Source organism: Nyctereutes procyonoides, unplaced genomic scaffold (assembly GCF_905146905.1).
Source record: "Nyctereutes procyonoides isolate TBG_1078 unplaced genomic scaffold, NYPRO_anot_genome, whole genome shotgun sequence".
Classification (NCBI taxonomy): domain Eukaryota; kingdom Metazoa; phylum Chordata; class Mammalia; order Carnivora; family Canidae; genus Nyctereutes; species Nyctereutes procyonoides.
Window position 1 is genome coordinate 8,492,424 of NW_026575122.1, and position 21,207 is coordinate 8,513,630.

General features: G+C 40.2%; 1 protein-coding gene across 1 annotated transcript in view; it reads right to left on the bottom strand.

Annotated features, from left to right (window-relative positions):
- The window catches only part of RXFP1 (relaxin family peptide receptor 1), a 92,435-nt gene extending 71,984 nt beyond the window's left edge, over positions 1-20,451 (bottom strand). Inside the window, exon 1 of the mRNA XM_055336524.1 lies at positions 20,409-20,451. The gene's annotated coding sequence lies outside the window, so the exon portion shown is untranslated. The remainder of the gene's footprint in view (positions 1-20,408) is intronic.
- Between the last annotated feature and the right edge of the window lie 756 nt (positions 20,452-21,207).

The following is a 21,207-nucleotide window of genomic DNA, read 5'->3' on the forward strand; positions in this document are numbered from 1 at the left end:
GCCCTATTTTAAAGGTAAAATGATGTAATATGAGGAGACACTTTAACAGCGATGAGCCCATGGCAGGTAGCTTTCCTCTGGTATATTCTATGGTAACTTTTGTAACAGTCTTGTGTTTGCAAAAGGTATTATTTTAGGTATATATAAAAGCGTACCCTTGAATCAGACAAACCCCAACTGAGGAATGTTCTACAGAGCAACATTCTTCAAAACTCACGTCATTGTCTTCAGATTAAAGGAGACTACAGAGCTGTGGCTGCTGAATGCAAGGTGTGATCCTGGATTGGAAAAAAAAATAATTTTTCTTTCTATAAAGGTCACAGTTAGGATAATTGATGAAATATGAATATGGACTTTGTGTTATATAGTCTGATTTTATCAATGTTAGATTTTTCTGAATTTAATCGTTGTATGAGGCTAAGGTAACGTAATTCTTAGAAGATACAGCCTGAAGTATTTGGTAGGAGTGAAGGCATCATGATGTCTGCAACTTACTCCTCAATCATTCAGCAGGAAAAACCTGCCTGTGTGTTTGATGAGAGATAGAAAGCAAGTGTGGGAAGATGTTAACAATGAGTGAATCCAGGCTAAAGGTATGGGGTGTTGGTTCACTACTTTTGTCATCTTTCTGTAGGTTTAAAATTCTTCGAAATGAAAATTTAAAAAGCTTCGTAAATATCTTAATCTTTTAAACTTCCTGTGGCTGAAAAGCTTCTTTGAGTTCCCAGGTTTAAATTTTTTTTATTATTTGAAGACTCTTTAACCTGCCCTCTGCCTATTTGGGTACGTACCCACATCATTTTTGAATAAATGTGAAATCACCTCGACACCATGTATCTGTGTGTCTGGGTGTGTGGGTGTGTGCCATGGATATAAGCTTTAAGCTTTCTGAGTATTATGGGTGTGAGACACAAAACTTTGAAAGCCAGACATAGGATTTATGAGGTGTGTCATTCCATATCACCAGTGTTTGTGCCTTGGAGTCTGTGGTTTTTCCCCTCATCTTTAACCCAAAGGACAATTTCGAAGGCCTATTTATAGACTGAGAGTTGGACAAGGTTTAATGGGATGCGACATAGATGTCTCAAGGTACGCTCTGGGGATATTACCTCTGAGGGAGAAATACAATAAGCAGGACTCTGAATATCATTACAGGGCTCTTCCCGGCACCACTCACTGCTGACTGACTGCATGTCTGCAGGCTACGGGTTAAGTGACCACTGCTTCCTTTTCAGGATCCCCATGGTGGCTACTATTTGGTTAATAACATTTGTCATGGCCTTAATTTTAATGCTTTTCCATATAACCACTTACTATGCAGGAAAATCAAGGAGGCTTATTCAAATCTGAATACTGTATTTTCCCCCTTGTGCCTTCTCTCAGGCTTACCACAACCTCAGCCAACGGCAGTCCTCAAGACCTGCCCCCCTCGGGGGTACTGGGGTACTGCGTGTTCACGGCCTAGGCTAAGTGTGGTTGCGGCCGGGCGGGGAGAGTTCTTCTTGGAAGCTCCCAGTTGTGCCATTGTGGACTTTGTGCAGGTTTCATAACTTCTCAGTTTCCTCTTCTAGAACACGGGGATTAGTAAATCCCCCTTCCAGGCTTTTTGGTATGATTAGATGAAGCTAATGGATATGAAGGCATCCCTCACTGCCTTTCACAGAAGTCACGTGAACTATGTGTGGATTTCCCGTCTTCCTGAATCCATTGTTTTTAATTTCCAGATTATTCCTATTGTAACTAACAACTTGGCTGAGAATATATTTAATAGGGTCCATCCCATCCATTCAATCATCGATCCATGAAATTGTGAGCATCATGGGCTGAATGTTGGCTGAGATGCTAAGAGTCACAGGCAGCCCACTTTGAGGCTAAGACCCTCTGTGATACCAAGTAGATATCGCTTATCCCTTTCTATTCTTCTTGATGTCTATCAAGAATTTGTTAAAACTCTCCTTAGTCTTTTGTAGGGCACCCCCATCCTCAAACCTTTCATGATTGATTTCTAATGAACACAGCTCTCGAGGGGTGCTTTTTTGTGTTGCTGACTGCCCGACTGCCGATTTCTGTCCATGTTGCCATCTCATCTCAAATTAAGCTGAAGCCTGTACTGGGAGATGGTTACTAATTCAGGTCGCCAGGTTAAGCAGTGAGGAAGGATTCGTCTTCTCTTCTTTGGTCCTACTCTAGTAGGACTGCTGCCAGCTGGGCTCCGTCTCAGTGGCTGCCTGCTGACCTGCCCACCTGTACCCGGCTCATTGGACCAATAAGTGGGTTGGACACTCATCTGGGCAGGTGAGGGAAAGCGTCATTCCTCCAGAACTGAATTATTAAGTAGAGGATCTGTGCTTTACATGGAAATTTTCCTATGTGTTCTTCTCTCTTTTTAAAGAAAATTCCATTTGCTTCTCTTGGACCCTTACAATTCCTTTTGCCTTCTCTCACCTTTTAGGATTCTCTTTCTCAGGTCACCTGGGTGACTCAGTTGGTTAAGCATCTGCCTTTGGCTCAGGTCATGATGCCAGGACCCTGGGGTCAAGCCTGCATTAGGCTCCCTGCTTGGTGGGGAGTCTGCTCCTCCCTCTCCCTCTCCCTCTGTCTGCTGCTCCCCCTGCTTGTGCACGCTGTGTGTCAAATAAATAAATAAAATCTTAAAAAAAAAAAAAAGGATTCTCTTTCTCTTTTCCCCTCACCTCTCACCTGTGATCCTTTAGCAAGGGCTGGTGACTTTCTCTTCACAGCTACCCTGAATGTGCCAATGTCTCCTCATCTCAGTTTCTTTCTTTCCTCATAGGGTCCGCCACTGTCTTTTCTTTGCTACAGTTATTTCTCACTTGGATTTCCTGCTTCTCTTTTAACCTGTTCTGCATACAGCAGCCAGAGGGGTCTTTCAAAAATAAATCACATCACAAAAATATCCTCTTTCAAAATTTGTAATGTCATCCCATTGTTCTTAGGATAAAAATCCAAACTCTCTACCCTCCCCTTTGACCTTACATGAGTGAGCCATCTCTATTGGTTTCTTTCCAATAGAGAAAATTTCAGGCATTTTGACTGTCCTCTGGAAGGGTTGTTTGTTCCTACTTTGGAGTCTTTGAATTAGCTCTTCTATCAACCCAGAAGCCTAGATTGTTCTTCCTCTGGCTCATGGCTGACTATTGCTCATTATTCAGGTTTCAGCATAAATATCCCTGCCCTACTAAACTGGGATCACTCTGTCTTAAGTCCACATTCCTTGCTAGTTTCTATCCTATTACATTGTTGTTTGGTTTTGTTTTCCCTCCTTCTTCTTCACAACACTTATTACTATCAGAAACATTTATTAGTTTATCTTTTTGTTTTTGAATATCGCCCCCAGAATGCAAATTCCCGTAGGTAGGGTATCCTTCTTGTTTTGTCCACCATGGATTTCTGATGCCTGTACTGATGCTAGGCATATTGTATGAACTCAAAAAATTATTAGTCAGGGGCTCCTGGGTGGCTCAGTTAGTTAAGCATCTTCCTTTGGCTCAGGTCATGATTCTGGGGTCCTGGGAGCCCTGCATCCTGCTCCCTGCTCACGGGGAGCCTGCTTCTCCTTTTCCTGCTCCCTGTGTTTATGCTGTCAAATAAATGAATAAAATCTTTAAAAAATACATATTAGCCAAAACAAAGGGAGAATGAATAATTATCTATGTATATGGAACATTTGGAATAGTATTTTAAAATTGTGGTGCTGTGAGGATCTCTGTGGCCTTTCTTTCAGACTCTGGCTTCAGCTGGTTAGGACTCAATTTCTATTAATATCCCCCCAAACATATCCTGGGCCTGATTCTAGTGTAGCCACCAAATCTTTGTTTCCTCAAAGGACATTAGCCCTTTTACCAGACTCACAGCAATTCTAGGGATCATAGTTTTTGTTTATGAAACACCAGACAAATGAAACTTAGTTGGTTTGCATTGTTGTTGTTTTTGGCAAAGGGAGGAAAGGATGGAAGGAATAGAAAATTAAGGGAAGAAAGAGATGCAAAGAGAAATATTTGGAATTAGGACTAGCTCTTCAGTAACGCTAGTGGTGTATTTACCACAGCTATAGTCTGTCATCAAATGATAGTAAAAATCCAAAAGACAGGTTGAGATTGGATTTTAGATTTAGAATCTAGAATACACATCTGCGTTAATCAAGTGAACAAAAATCCAAATCATAAATTGACAAATTGGCATGGAATTTATGTTTTCTAGGAAAACAATAAACAAAACTTTGTGCATTCTCTATGTGTGGCCTCCTTCCAGCTCACCACCGTAAACCCTTTGTAGTACACTGATAGTCTAACTCCAGAATGTATGTGGTTTTCTGACTGCGTTATTTTTAAGAGTTAATATAGCTTCCAAATATGCATTTAGTTTATACCAGAAAGTAATTTATCCAATGAAAGGATTTGTCCAGCTGAAAGCCAATCTCTTGTATTCTCATAAATGTATTGAAACTTTTTTTAGTTTTCTGTGACTAGTGGTTATAACATTTCTAGTCACAGCAGCTGTTAGTAATGGTTTTTACATAATGTTTACAGTATTTGCAAAAGGAGCCCATTTTTAGTTACGTGTCCCTCTTAGCACCATGATCTAACTAGTTGAGCTAACTGGCCAACTCACTCACGTATCTCCTTTGTTCGGTGCTTGTAGAAATAATACTTGCAGAAATAATATAATATACTCTTATTTTGAAGATGTTCTGGGCAAGCTACTTTTGTAAATAGCATGGATCTGCTATTTTTAGGGAGACTAGAAATGTGCTGAGGGTTGAGGCCATCTCTGATGCATGATTAGTAATGTGCCCTAAACTTTCAGCACCATTTCATCCCATTCTTACTGTGACCTTCATCAAGGAAACTCCAAGAAATTAAGTAATGTCTATACACTTGTGCTTAAAGCTTACCATGAGTAGTACTATTTTTTTTAGAGATTTTATGTATTTATTCATGAGAGACATAGAAAGAGGGAGAGACATAGGCAGAGGGAGAAGCAGGCTCCCAGTGAGGCACCTGATGTGGGACTCGATCCCAGGACCCCGGGATCACACCCGGAGCCGAAGGCTGACACCCAACCACTGAGCCACCCAGGTGCCCCTCAAGTGGTACTATTGATTAAAACACGAACATATTAAAACAAAGAATAAAATTTTATCTTATAGATATTATGCCTTTGCCCTATGAACACAGTTTTTTACATTATTCACATCTATACTGTTTTTCCACTATTGTGAGGTTACTAAGTATTGTGAGTTGCTGAGTAAAAACCCTTAAGTTTGTTTACTGACACTTTCTCAGTAACAGCTTTGTGTTGCAAAGTTACTTATTGATTAAGGAGCAGAGATTGTACTTCTAGATAGTACCTTCCATTTGATTCAAATAAACAGGTTGTCCACCTATTGTCTATTATTGTATGCACATTTGTTAACAACGTTTCCTATTATGTTTTATCTTTTGCCTTATTCTCAAATTGGATCCAAAAGCATCATGCAATTAAAGAAAACAGAAAATAACACAAGAAAAATAGGAAACATGTAAATTCAGGCATAGAGTAGATCAAAAGACTCTTCTGGAAATTAGAAGTAGGGAGAATTGCTGGATGTTTGTGGAGTGCAGTGTCAAAAAAAGCCAGTCATATTGCATTCCGGATAGTAGACTAAAACTCTGTCTTGTATTCAACACATATTTTGTGTATTTTATAGGTCCTAGCCAGGGAGAAAATATGTTAAAAATGTATTAAGGTCCTATGAAAACTGTAAAAACCAGCATAGCCTCTACTTCTTCTTGTTCATAGCCTCTACTTCTCTAGTGACTTGAGTTCAGCGGATACTTCCTTTAGGAATTGTTTTCAGTGTCTCACATTCTAGACTGTTTTTGGTAAGTTGTCAGAGTAATTTCTTGAACAAGAAATCTCTATATTATTCTGTGCAGAACTTCTACTGCAGTCAGTTAGGTACTATAGCCCAAAGTCCATTCTTGAGTGTGGCTTACAAAGACTTCATAATCTGGTTCTAATCATCCTTTCTAACTTTATCTCCAAGATTTTGCTTCAGCCTTATCCTTAAACCACCCCAACTTCTCATCATTTCCTAATCCTTCCATGCCCTTTCCTGTCTCTGTGGCCTTGCCCACTCTCTAGAAGTGCCTTCTTTTTCCCCTAGGAAACAGTAAGTGGCAAATCTGAATTGAGTTCAACTTGATTGATGAGTTTGCTCATCTGTAATTGGGAGTAAGAATATTTGTTCTATAAAAAATGAGAGATAATATCCAGTAATTATGTATCATGAATTTGATGTTTGTATGAGTGGAAAGAACTCAGACTTGGGTATCAGATAAACTTGAGTTCAAATTCTAAATCAAGCACTTAAGACCAGTGATCTTAGCAAATTCCTAAATCTGAGACAGTCCCTCATGTGGAGAGGTGAGAACACATCTCCCCTCCAGGTTTCATGTGAGTATTTAATTAGACAATACCTTTGAGTGTTTATCTTCAGCCCGACCTTCAATAATGTAACTGACTCTAATACAACTTCAGCAAGATAAATAATTCCTGTCAACGATCAGAATATGGTAACTTTGGTCTAGCACATTTTGTGAATCTAACTACATAGAATATAGCACATTGTAATATATATTAAACATTTGCAGCAGTTTGCCCAGAATAAGTTTAAAAGTAGTGTATGTTCCTGGGAACTGACTGGAGAAGAGCATTTGTGATAGCACAGCTTCTGGTAGATGAGCGCATAATGTCAGACTACCCTTTGTTCCTACCTAATGTTGATCACAAACTCTATTGCTTCACATATTCTGTTTGAAAAAATTTGTGGAAGAAAGTTAATAGGTAAACACAATGATTTGGGATTTTGCACAATTCATATAACGCTTTTATATTATGGTGTTTTCATCTGTAATACTGTGATTGGTGTCGTTTAGAACAGGAAAAGAAAGCATGTAGTAGAATGTAGGGAAAAGAGATTAAAAATAAAAATTATGCAAAGCATAGGTGTAAGTGGAATAAGAGGAACCAATTTGGGCAACAGACTGAAAGAATAGGAGGAAATCATACTATAGGACTATGGACTATAGGATTATAGTCGTGATATTTGGGTTAGGATCCAGGTAGAATGGGTAAATTTTCATGTAACTTAAAAAACAAACAAATAACCAAATGAACATATTCCTTTGATAAAGTGAATAACTCTATCCACCATTATTTAAGTGGTAAATATTATGATTTTCCTTTAGAATTTTCTCAAAAGTGAGAATAGACATGTATATTCACTTGTATCCATTTATTATTATTGGGAAATCCAGGTAAATATTTGATATTAAATATTTTGCCAATTCTCAAAAGTTCCCATTTTACCAAAATATGGCTTATAATTAGTTTTCAAATTACTATGGCTTTGTGTATATAATTCCTGCTTACTGAATGCTTCATGCTTTGATTGCATATCCAAATATTCCTCTTTCTTAGTTATTCATTTTTTACCCTTCTGCCACTAATATAGGATGTTGGGTTGTACTTTATTGCTCAAGGAAGGTAGAGCGCAGAAGGGCTTTTCTGGAATAGTCAAATTCTTGCCTGAGTTTCAAAGCTTAGCAGTCATGGCTTTCAACTGCAAAAACCAGATACTTGAGGCAGCATATTTTTTCTTTTTATTTATTTTTTGTCTATCATCTTGGTTTTGACTATCAAGATCAAATATTGAAGGGCTCAGAGCACTGAGTGTTTCCCCAACCTACAGTGGTGGGTAAGCATGGGTGATACCCTCAAAGCAATTTTCTTGAACTCAGTGGGAACAAAATGGGTGGTTGAAGCACCCTGTCAACTTGGAATCTAAAACTCCTTTAGGGAAGAGGGGAGGTGGAAATCACCGAGAGAGCCTGGGGGATTGACCAAACAGGTGATTCTTGCCCCAAATCCTAATGCACAGCTCAAGGGAAGGGCAAGTCTCTCGCAGAAGCCATATGCCCTGTATGATGCGAGGGGTCTGGGGACCTGTGGCAGAGAGGTTAGCTAGAGCAGAAGCTGAGTCAGCCTGAAATCTCCCTGGGCTCCTGACAGGTGAAGGACATTTGAGACTTTCCTCTTCTCTCCTGAGAAGGCTGGCTATGAGCAGATGGTCAATGCAGAGAGGCGTTGTTGCCAGGTGAGAAGCATGTGGATTATCTGGCCCTGGTAGCTGGAGAACATGGAAGTGTTTGAATGCTTGGTGATGCTGATGCCAACATCTGACAGAGGAGCTGAACCTCACATGGAGCTGGTAGTTACTGTAGATGTACATCTCTCCACCTGCCCACCACTTCCATGTCTCAGAAGCTGTCTCTGAACCTACATGCTACTGGGCAGAAGGGGTAAATGGGTGGGCGGAATGGGTAAGCATTCTTAAGGGATTCAGACTGTATTTTGAGGGGATCCCTGGGTGGCTCAGCGGTTTAACACCTGCCTTTGGCCCAGGGCGTGATCCTAGGGTTCTGGGATCGAGTCCCACGTCAGGCTTCCCGTATGGAGCCTGCTTCTCCCTCTGCTTGTGTCTTTGCCTCTTTCTCCATGTCTCTCATAAATAAATAAAATCTTTTTTAAAAAAAGATTGTATTTTATTTTTTTTAAAGACTGATTTATTTATTCATGAGAGACGTGGAGAGAGGCAAAGGCACAGGCAGAGGGAGAAGCAGGCTCCCCATAGGGAGCCCAATGTGGGACTCAATCCTGGATCCTGGGATCACGCCCTGAGCTGAAGGCAGATGCTCAACTGCTGAGCCACCCGGACATCCCAAGATTGTATTTTAAAGATAAATTTGCCGATTTTTAAACAAAGCTACTTTGAATTAGCAAATTTAAACATCTGTCATTTTTTTGTAGGAGTCATAAACTCTGAGTTTAGTCACAGAAATAAAATTTCACCTTTGCACATCTGAGATCAGTGGCCTAAAAATGAAAATTTGTATATTATATCCTATATCTGGTTTTGATACACTTAATATTAATGATGGTATGAAACTATTACTCTGTGTGTATTTGTGTGTGTGTGTGTGTGTAAAGTTTACACCTTTCCCTGCATGCACCCTTACATTTCATGACCAATAATGTTGGCATTGCCTTTTAACCTCCTTCTTTGAGTCCCTCCCCTCCCCTCTACTTCCTCAGAGGGAAAAAAGCCCATCAGAAACTGAGAGATGAATCTTCCTGAAAAAAGTCGTCAGAATAGAAAACAAATTTTGTACCCAAGGAGACGGTGTGGCAGAGGAGCGTGTTGTATCAGGAGTGCATGAGGAGTGAGGGCGGAGTGGTGGGGGGAAGGAGGCAGGAGGGAGTCCATGTGGTCCTGCATCAAAGAGAGAAATCTGGGGAAGAGAGTCAAAAGTTCTTGGAGATTGAGGAGAGATAGAGAAGAGAGTGCAAGGCACTCCAAGGAGACTCATGTAGATCATGTACAACGGATGATTCTTTAAAGCTTTTCAGAGGCAAGAATGAAGGTGAATGCCCTTGTTCTACATGAGTTTCATTAAGTGTGAACCCATTCTGAGACTGGATCACATATAATAGCTTTATAAAGGTTACACTAACACCATCACCAACACATACATGTCTCAGCTTGTTCCTTATCCGGCCTCCTCATCACAGACTGCCGGGAGATTTCACTGAATTCCTTAATCTCTTAGAGCTTACCCTCCGTCTGCAAACACTATTTATTTTTATTGCAGATGATGTTGCATCATTCTTCCTCTGATTCCTCCATAACACACTGCCTCGTTGACTTTCGTGCTTCTTGATCAGTACCGCATTCACCCCTTAGTTACCTATTCAGGTATTCATTAGCTGCACCACAGGCAAAATGTCAAGGGGATTTAATCATGACAAAATGTTTGGCCTTGACCGATCTGTTTGCATCTTAAGTTAATAATTCTAGCCTGTGTCTGTTAGAATCTACCTTATAAGACCGACATCAAACTGTCATAGATTGTGAACTCCTAAAGGGAAGGGAATAAGTCTATTTAATTTCTTTGTGCAGCTCCTCCTAAGTAATGACTGTAATGGACCATGAGAATAATATTGAACCCACTATATATTACCAGTGTAGAAACTTTGAAAGAGATGCCTGAGAGCCAGCAGCGCTGCAAAAAGATTTGTATAGATTTTTTCCCATTAAAATGGATTTGATGGACAAATGATTTGCTACATTATTTCAGGTCAACATGGGGGATGAAGGCTCAGTTGCCAAAAGTTATTGAATTTCAACAAACAAAAACAATCTCTCTTTCCAGGGAGCATAAACTGTTGGGCAGTGAGCTCTCGAGATCAGGGGTGAGGGCTGCAGGCAGAAGGGGAGAAACACAAATCTAAATCTAACTTAGCTCAACTAGCCACCTCTCTTGATTTTAACACAAAGAGGGAGGTTAAGTGGAGGTTAAGAGAATCTAACAGAAAGCCTGACTGATGACGTCTTCTTGTCTAAGTTGGAAATGCGTGAGAAAGTAGAAACATTTATAAACCATGGCGCAGTTTTGCAGTTTCCAACAGATCAGCCACAACTAGGAAAGTAAAAATGGCATATTTTTTGGGCCATTGAAACATTTCTAGCCTGCTCTGGGAAAAGCCTATTAAAATACCAAAAGGCTGAGGGCAAGCAGGGTGAGGAGAGAAGAGGCTGAAAAGGGAAGACAAGGATCAGAGGTTTTGGGGGTGAATGTGATGGCAGCGCCAGTTGTGTTCTGTCTCAGAAGCTGGTGGCTGATGCACCTGGAGAATTTACTTATTTTCACTAACTTATACCTGCGCCAAGGAACCTGGGTAGCAGCTTTCAAAACAGCTTTATGTGGGAGCTTATATGATGCTCTTGGTAGATCCAGGCACGTACATTGATGAATTCTGTTCAAAATTTGTCAGTTCATGTCCATCAGCATGTTGCATTCGCTAACATTTCAATTTCAAATCTATAAAGTAAGATTTATTTGTTTAAATGGCTCCACCTACAGGAACCTTCAGGGTGATGATTCCCTTACACTGTGAGGATCAGATGTTGGAATCATCTTACTGAATGTTGCAAAAATTAGCCAAAATGTCCATGAATGCAGGTAGCTATAAAACGGGTGCATATATAATGTGTAAAAAGTGTGTTTAGTAGGGAACCATCCTCTATGAACATGCTAACTCATGAGGAGGGGATCTTAAGGATAAGAGGTGAGTAGAAATAAGAATTCTGGTTGCAAGATTGGGGGCCGAGAGGCGAGAGTGTCTCTTGGTGTGTTATTTGTCAAGAGGTATGGTGAGGCTGAGGAATAGAGGCGATGGATAGGGTGAAAAGGGAAGAAATCGGGTGGCGGTGAGGGGGAGGAGGAATTGGTTGATTAGAATTGGAAATCAAATATCTGGACTTCTTGGAGGCCAGGTAAGGAAACGCCAGGTAAGGAAATGATTCCTCTTGGCACTGAGCAGACTGTGGGTAGGAGAGATGAAAAGGAGGAGGAACTGAGCACTGAGCAGGATCAAAGCCTGAAGGAGGTGGGAAGGTGGCCAGGGAGATGTGTTCAATCTTCCCATGCCCGCTTCATCTCAATGCAAAGACTATCTCAACCAACAGGATAAAGAGGAAATCAGAGTGGCATGTGGCAGATAGCTTACTACCAGTATGGGATTGATTTGCTACCAAATCACGAGTTGTTAATGCCTTTGGGTAGCTTCGCGCAACAGTGAAGATGCATTGCATTGCTTCTCTAAGTGTCCCTTCAATCTCCGTGAAGTCGGAAAACATGTTGCTCCATCTCAGGAAATTGTGTGTTCTGAGGTGGGATGTGGAGATAAAGAGCAAGCCAGGGTGACGTATTCAACAAGAACATGGTCTCGACTGTATCTCCTCTCTATGACACCAGCCTCAGCACAAGCAGAAAGACAAGGCACGGTATTCTTTTTTGGGGGGAGAGGTGATGGGAGAGGTTAAGCATATAGGTATTTGGTGCCCAAGCTATTTGGGCGTACCTAGTGAAAAGAAGGGATCTTTCTGGAAACTAGAAGTTTCAGGAAGATTCTGATAGTCTGCAAATGACTCCTGAGATGTTGACAAAGCTTCTTCCGCTGTAGCTTCACTGGACACCAGTATAGCAATACTCAGCCTCCTGTTTCCTATGGCACATAAAGGCTCTCTCCCATCGAAGAGGGATGGCCCCAAGGGCCAGATTCAGTGTCTGCAGGGCATGTGATGGAAAGGGCTGTATCTTTAAAGACAGTTTAGTTGTGGGGGGCCTGGGTGGTTGAGTTAGTTAAGCGTCTGACTCTTGGTTTCAGTTCAGATTATGATCTCAGGTTCAAGATCCAGCCCTGTGTTGGGCTCTGCTCTCAACAGGGAGTCTGCTTCTCTTCCTTTCCCTATGCCCTTCTCCCCACTTGTGTGCTGTCTCTCTCTCTTTCTTTCTCTAAAATCAATAAATAAATCTTTAAAGACAATTTAGATGTCTGAGGAATAGCACAGGAGCGTAGACTGGAGAGGGAATACAGATACTGAAGACGTCCACTGGATCTTAATCTACTCTGAGATTTATGAAAGCCCCTTTCATTAACGTTCCTCTGGGCCTGACGCAAGCATGGACTTGGAGAGGCATGATCAGACCCTACTCTCCCTGCCCATTGTCTACCTGGTTGTGAGAATGATTTAAAATGTTTATCTACGAGGCAGGTGTGTGAATAATGATTATGCTAAGCTTAATGTATTGGCAAAGTCTTAATCTTTGAGGCGAGGATTTGGGTGGATAATGCATTTATTTTAATAACCTCAAGGTAGGTTCTATTTTAAGATGATGTTTAACCCTTCTGATGTTTCCTGCCCTTCTTGCTTTACATATGAAAGTTGGAGGCCCATCTTTAAGAGCGAGTGAAGAATAATACAACAGACAACAAAAGGGAACACAGCTCTATGACCTCAGTTGCTTCCTAGGTAAAAGATGAGGGTGTTGTACTCCATAAGCTTTGATTATCCCTTGAACTCAAGAGCCTAATTTTATGAAACTTAAATAAAAAAAGTGTCTGAGAGACGTAAGACGAAACCACCTAACTAGGTAGCAAAACACTGGAGACTCAGATGCTGGAAAAAAGAAAAAAAAAACATTACTTTTCTTTAAGTGTATAGTTAAGAGTTCAGAAAAATGATGATCAGGCGACAGTGGCATAATTAGATGTTTTAATCAATGAATTAGAGCATGTCACTGTTTAAGTGCATATTCAATCCTCTAACAAAAACAAAACAAAAATATTTTAACTCTTAGCTGCCTTTTAAGAAGGGTGAATCTTACCGTTAAAGAGTATTATCAGATTATCTGCTGTCCCTTTTTGTAGCTAATCATATGCGTGATGTTTGGTTCAACTGAGCACCTTGACTAAAAGGTGGACCTGGAGTTGAGTTTGGAGAGAGGGACTCAGGCCGGAGAACTGTGTAGTTCTTCACTATGGAATGAGAACTTGAGTGCCAAGGCTAATACGGGCGGAGGGGTCGGCGAAGACGTTGAGGAGTAATGGTGGAGAGAGAGCATGCAGAGAGGAGCTGGTATAGCTGCCAGAAGCAAGGGCTCCACATGGTCTAGAGCAGCAAGTGCAAAAGCCCCAAGAGTCCTCCTCACGAAGGATAATTCTCAGAGGTTTTTTTGTGAGTACTGATTATTTAAAAAAAGATATATTTGTTATTATGGAAGATTTAAGAAATAAAGTGACCCCACTTAATTCAGGTAATATTGAAATAATTATGAAATGAATCAATTTGGCAAAAAAAAATCGAATGGCCAAATTATGATAAAATACAACTGTTTGACAGGAAAATGTCAATTTCTTTCTTATTTTAAAAGATTTTATTTATGTATTTAAGAGAGAGAGAGCAGAGCAAAAGAGAGAAAGAGAGCACAAGCAGGGGGAGCAGCAGAGGTAGAGGGAGAAGCAGGCTCCCCCCTGAGCAGGGAGCCCAATGGAGGGCTTGATCCTAGGAGTCTAGGATCATAAACTGAGCCCAACCCGATGCTTAACTGAGTGAGCCACTCAGGCACCCCTCTTTCTTTTTTTAGAGAGAAAGATAATGTGTACATGGGAGGAGGGAGGTAGTGAGTGGGTAGGGAAGAGGGAAGGAGAGAGAATCTTAAGCAGGCTCCATGGCCAGCATGGAGCCCAACATGGGGCTTGATCTCACAATCCTGAGATCATGACTTGAGCTGAAATCAAGAGTCAGCTGCTTCACTAACTGAGCCACCCAGGTATCCCAGGAAAATCTCAATTTCTAACAAGTAACAGAAGAACTCACTTTATATTATCCCTTTTTTTCCCCTTAGCTTGAGTTTTAGCATCGTTGTGATAGACAATAAAACCTCAATTTGAAATATTCATGACTTGCTGGCCCCTGTTTATCTCCAAAGAAGGATAAAACTTTTGGTTGTTCTGATCAGGGTGATGAGTGAAAGTGCAAAATTGAAGAGGATGGGAGAGTATCAGATCCCTCTGTACAAGACAAGACCCAGAGCAACTGGGATTGTGGGGATAACGGGGGGAGAACATACCCAGGAGGAGGGAGAGGTAGGCTACCATAGGAATCGGGCAAGTATTTATTGGTACTTTCTATGTGTATAGTTCTGGGTCAAGTGCTGAGAACAAAAGAGCTTTCTAAGCAAAATCCTCAGGTCAATACAGGTTGAGTTTAATATTCTATACCTTCAAATTATTTACATGTGAATCCTAATTCTTCAGTTGGTGCACACTGAAAGATGTACCTGAGCAGATGGCACCAGCTCATAGGAGGTGATCCATAAATACTAGACATGAATTTCTTGAACTTCCCTGGGATGGGGAGGGCCTTACCCCAAGTTGTACACGCTTTGTTTTTATTTGGATTTACCGGTTCGTGACCTTGGGCCAGTCAATAGTTCTTTATTGCTTGATCTCTACAATGGAGAAATGTCTACCTTGCCTCAAGGCCAGTGGCTAGATCAGAGGATCTGTTAAGGACCCTTTTAATTCTAAGATTTTATACTTAGAGAAAATATTAGAACTGACTCATGTTTTACTAACATAGGCTTTTCAAGGAGATTGGCTTGGAATGAAATCTCTTTTGCCACAATTACTAGGGAATGATGCCAGGCATGCTACTTAATATTTCTCATTTTCTGTTTCCTCTTTTGCAAAATGAGAATCTCTTGTAGGGTTTTTATAGGGATAAAATCAGATAATGTTTATAAAGCACTTAGTACATAATTCGTGGTCCGTGGAAAGCTTTCAATAAATGGTAAATATAACGACTACAACTATAACCACAATCCTAGTGCTTGAAATCAAAATGGTATAAATGCTTATAGTTTTCCAGGCAAAACAAAACAAAAAACTGAACCTAAATAGAACACCCAGTTCCAAGCACATTTCAGTTTAACAAGTTTGCCTAATGTGTGAAATTATGTTTGCAAAACTATTTAGTTCACAAATGTAGTGCTTTGTTTCCCTTTATACAGATGATGATGATATATTCGCACAGACTTGTTAATTTTCTTTCTATTTGAAACTTAAAAATATGATTCCAAATTCAAAGAAAGAACAATTCAAAATTATTAGTAACCTTCAAAAATATAGGGTGCAATAATGGATGCGTCTGTAGTCTGTGTATTGGAAAGTTTATTCTCTCTTCTTTTGGAGGTGGGTAAATAGATCAGCATTCTTTTTTTCATATAGTAATTGTCTGTTCTGGGAAAATCTCTTGCTTTCTCCTTCTTAATGGTCAGAGAAAAATTATTAGAAGATCTGCCTGTTGTAAGACCTAAGGCAAACCTCAGATGGTCTTCTAAGGAGTATCTATTTGGAATCTAAAAGTAAGGACTTTCCCAGCTGGATCAGTTCTTGGCAAAATACTGAAGTGGATCAAGTTTATGTTTGAGCCTCTTCTGTTTCCTATTTCCTCACTTGTTCCCTGTCTATCCAAAGTGTAAAATAAAAAGATTGTTTTTGTTTAATGATTCTGTTTAAGTAATGAGTAAAGCATTTACTGATAAGGACTTAAGATACAATTCTTCTTGGGGATTGTTCTTTAACTTTTAATTTTGAAATATTATAGACTCACAAGAAGTTGTAAAAACAATACAGAGAGTCCTCTATACACTTTACCAAGCTTCCCTTAACAGTAAACTCTTACATAACCATGGTACATTATCGAAACTAATAAATCAACAGTGGCACAATATAGCTCTCTAGACTATAGACAGAGGAATTTTTAAGGAATTAGAAATTCTCAAAAGTGAAAGAAAACCTTTTCCAAATCTTCATGTTGCCTCTGTCTGTGTGCATCTAGATTTTTGCCCTTGTCTCACTGTTTGGTAATCCTAGGTTAACTTTGTCTTCTCCACTCTACCCCTCAGAGCTGGGATTATGCTGAAGTCACCCCTTAGTCTAATGCTTATTAAGGTAACTGGCATTCGATAAGTATTTTTGGTTAAAAAGGTAACTAATAATTGCTTAAGTCTTTATACACATTATCTCTCAGAATGTTCATGGTCTAGGGGAAAGAGTATAGACTTTAAAAGCATTCAAATCTTGAGCCTTATTATTATTTATTAGCTTGAGTCTTGTGACAAAGTACTGAATGTCCTTGGGTCTTGCCTTCCTCATGTGCTTCATTTTATCTACATAATAGAGTTGTTGTAAAGATCCAAGGAGGTAATTTAATGTAATAAAGAAGCAAACATAAGGGCTTTGGGATGTGACTATGGTAAAAATTTTTATTGCCATTTTGCAAACTAAGGGTGAATGATTTTATTGTCATTTTACAAGCTCAAGAGGGTAAGTCCTACAACCAGTACATGGTGGTACTGAGAAGCACCTTAGGCCAGAAGTCTTCTAGGAGATCCCATTGCCTTTCCAAGGCATCAGGAGAGTGGATTACAAAATAAACAAACACCCTAACCACCATAGATAGTTATAAAGATTTAAGATTTTGTCCTTATATGGTTGTTGACTTCTTTTGATCTGTGCATAGGAAACCCTCTCTTGGTAAAGCTGGATGATGAGATGAAGTAAGAGGTGAATTATGGGTGTGGGTTGCTATTTTGGAGGTTCCTGCCAAATGCCCTTTCCCCTCAACCTCCACTCAGTTGACACCCTGTAGCCAGGAATCCTGCCTCGGACTAATTAGCTGCAGAAGTGGGGGGGATGCCGAAGTGGCAGTTGGTAGGGATGGTGAGGACCTGGGTCCGGGTGGTTGTATAGTATGGGGCTTTTTTTTTTTTGTGGGGGGTGTTTTGCTTTGTGTTGGTTTGGTTTTTTTATTTGGGGGTGGAGGAGGGGGGGGTATGGGGGAGGGGGGGGTGATTGAAATCGATGATGAGGAGTGGGGGGGAGGAGGAGGGGGGGGGGGTTTTGGGGGGGGGGGGGGGTATTTGGGGTGAGGGGGGGGGGTGGGGGGGGGGGGGGGGGGGGAGGGGGGGGGGGGGGGGGGGGCGGGGGGGGGAGGGGGGGGGGGAGGGGGGGAGGGTGGGGGGGGGGGAGGGAGGAGGGGGCGGAGGAGGGGGGGCGGAGGAGGGAGGGGTGGAGGCGGGCAGTCGGGGGTGACTCTTTAATCGAATTGGTGGACTATTCTCTGTTGCAGAGACGGTCTTGGATTCAGGTCCGGAAGCATGTCCCCGTGCTGTATGTGAACGGGTTGGCAGCAGTGGGAGTTGGGCTCTGAGGAGGTGTATGACGTTGAGTGTTTGAGTTCTACGCGGGGCGGAGTGTTGGTTGGATGGGGTGGGTTAGGTTGTTTGGAGATGGGGATTTAGGTTTGGGTGGTTGCGTTGGTTTGGGAGATCATGGGGGTAATACGGGGTTAGACGTGAATAATGCTTGGATTATAATGAGAAACATTCCATTTTTAGTGGTGGTTTGCAATTTGGCTTTTGGACCTCTAGTTAAGAAAATGGGTAATGGGACTTAAATGTAAGAATTGAAACCATGAAACTTCTAAGAGAAAACATAGGAACAAAGCTCTTTGGTATGGATTTTGGTAATGATTTTTTGGATATGGTACCTGAGGCAAAGCAACACACTAAAAAATAAACAAGTAGTAGGACTATACCGAACTAACAAGCTACTGCACAGCAAAGAAAACCATCAGCAAAATTAAAAGAAAATATACAGAATGGGAAAAAGATTTGCAAATCATATATCTGATAAGGGGTTAATATCTAAAACATAACAAGAACTCATACAGCTTAATAGCAAGAAACCAAATAACCCAATCAAAAAATGGGCAAAGGACCTGCAGAGATATTTCTCCAAAAAAGATATAAGCAGGGCCAATAGGTACATGAAAAAATGCTCAACATCACTAGTCATACACTAGGAAAATGTGAATCAAAACCACAATGAGATACCAACTCATACCTTGTAGAATGGATATTGTTAAAAGAGCAAGAGAAAAGAAAACTGGCATGGATGTGGAGCAAAGGGAATCCTTGCATGCTGTTGGTGGAATTGCAAATTGACATAGCCACTATGGAAGGATCCTCAAAAAATTAAAAATAGCACTACCATATGATCCAGCAACTGCACTCCTGTGAATATATCCAAAGATAATGAAAAACCCTAACTCATTAAGATATGCACCCCAGTATTCATAGCAGCATTATATACAACAGCCAAGGCATGTAAACAAGCTACATGTCCATCAGTGGATGAGGGAATAAAGAAGTAGTGGCACACACACACACACACACACACACGGGAATATTATTTAGTGATAAAAAACGAGAAAATTCTACCATTTGTGACACATGGAAGGACCTTGAAGGCTTTACACTAAGTGAAATAACTCAGAGAAAGACAAATATTGCATGATCTCACTGATATGTGGAATCTTCAAAAAAAAAAAAGAAAATTCTCAAAATAAACTCGTGGAGAAAGAGATAAAACTTGTGGTTACTGGAAATAATGGGAGGTGGAGGGTGGGGGAAGCGAAGGAAGGTGGTCCAAAGGTACAACCTTCCAGTTATAAGAGAAATAAGTGCTAGGGATGTCATATCCAACATGATGATGGCAGCCCCCACTGCTGTGTGATGTATAGGACAGTTGTTAAGAGAGTAAATTCTACGAGTTCTCATCACAAGGAAACAATTTTCCCCCCTTTATTCTTTTCTCTTTTCTATTGTATCTATATAAGAAGATGGATGTTTAACTGAGCCTATTGTGTAATCATTTCACAATATGTGTATATCAAACCATCATTCTGTTTGACTTCAATTTCTACAGTGATGTATGTCAATTAATTCTCAGTGAAACTAGAATGAAAAATGGAATATCAGTTATCAAGATTAGAGACAGAGAAAGCTAGGAGCTAGAGTGTTTCTCCAGGATTCTGAATTGTTTCCTCGGTTTTGATGCTGTCTCTCCCATTTGACCATTAAAGCAAAGCATATTGGAGGTCAAGAGAGGAAAGGAAAAAAAAAATCACTTTCATGCAGGACATGACATCAGAACTGGGAGAGTTAGGATCAAAATTTACTTGGAGACATTCTCAATAGAATATCTTCGTGAAAACCGACTTCTGCAAACTTTTAAGAGATGGAGGAATGTAAACATGCATGTGAATTCTAAATTTGTTAAAGCTTATTCATTTCCAGCATCCTAAGGTATTAAAGATACTCAGAAAGTTTTCTTTCTTGATTTGCTATGACTTTCTCATCATTTATTACCTAGGAAATGCAAACATTTTATTTCTATTTACATACTATAATTTAAATAGGGTTTAATGCAGAATGACTCTCCCTTGATTAATTTTTTTCTCAAAAATATAGCACAGAGAGAGAAAGTAAAAATAGTCATTATTATAACATAAGTAAAAATGCCCATTTGGGCTCCTGGTTTATGCTTTTCATTGCTTTGTGCTTTTCCTTGTTTTTCTTTCAGAAAACAGAGAGAGATCTTATTAAATAAAAAAGGAGTTTTATGAATGCATGTCTCAGTGAGAAGGCACACCTATGATATCAAATCACAAAGACTGCGACCACGAAGCATTGAAATTACACATAAACTGGAATAAATGTAAAGACTTTCCCAGAATATTTCAATGGGCATGTAACTTGAACACGATCTCTTTTAAAGACTGCTTCTCTTGAAATATTATCAACCTATTTATAAAATAACTGTTGCTTAAACAAATTGGTTGTTCTGAAGCATAGGTTTGTATGTCATGCTAATCTTGTTTAACTACTGACTCTGCCCATATATTCCGGTTTCTAATATAAATACCAGAAATGACTTAAGAATAAATGTGAAGTGAGATTACAGTTCTATCAGAAAAAAAACCACATTTTTATATTAAAAGCATAAATGTAAGTAATAAACATTTGTAATTGTGGTTAGCTCATACAACATTATTAAGGTATATAAAATTAAATGCTGAGCATACTTACAATATTTACCCAAAATTAAGATGTAGAAGAAGACAGGACCAGATGTCATCTCCTTCTTTCTGAGCAACTGATTAATAAAAGTGAGTACAATTTGGTCTCGGTTTCTGAGTCGCACACAGCTCACGGTGGTTGTGTGCTATTTCTGTCTGCAGTCTTAGCAGCTACAAAGCAGTCCTCCCTCCTTCCTCTCTCATTTCCTCTCCCTCTCTTTCCATTCCCTTTTCTTTCCTTTCTTCCTTTCTGTTTCTCAGAATCTCTCCTCCCACCCTCCTCCTTGAAGTCTGAATATCCTTCTTTACACCCCCCTCTACATCCCCCCTCCAACAGCAAACACACCCCCCCCCAGCGCGAACACAGACAAAGCTAAGCAGTGAGCAAAAGTTTCAGACAGAGAACATACAAGCGCTTCTTGTTGACTCTAAACATCTTTTTCCTATGTCCTGCAACAGCCTACAAAGGAGGGTGTGTGTGAACTGACAAACGTCTGAGCTGATCAAAGTCACATTACTAGAAAGAAACTGAGCTAGAAATATATTACAGACGAAAGGTATTTTTTTTCCCCTCAATGACTTGGGACTAGAAAAAGAAAGAGAACTGCACAGGGCAAAATGCCTTTGTGGAATGAACTCTAAGGCAGGAATTAAAATGTAACTATAGCAATCTATTGTGATCTGAGTCCAGGCATTTGAATGGTAGGATATTGTGTAAAGAAAAATAACAAAGGAATAAGAAAATCTTAAATTTTCTTGAGCTCGTGAGTTTTACTCCAGTGGAGACCACGATAGGTCACTGGTTGTGG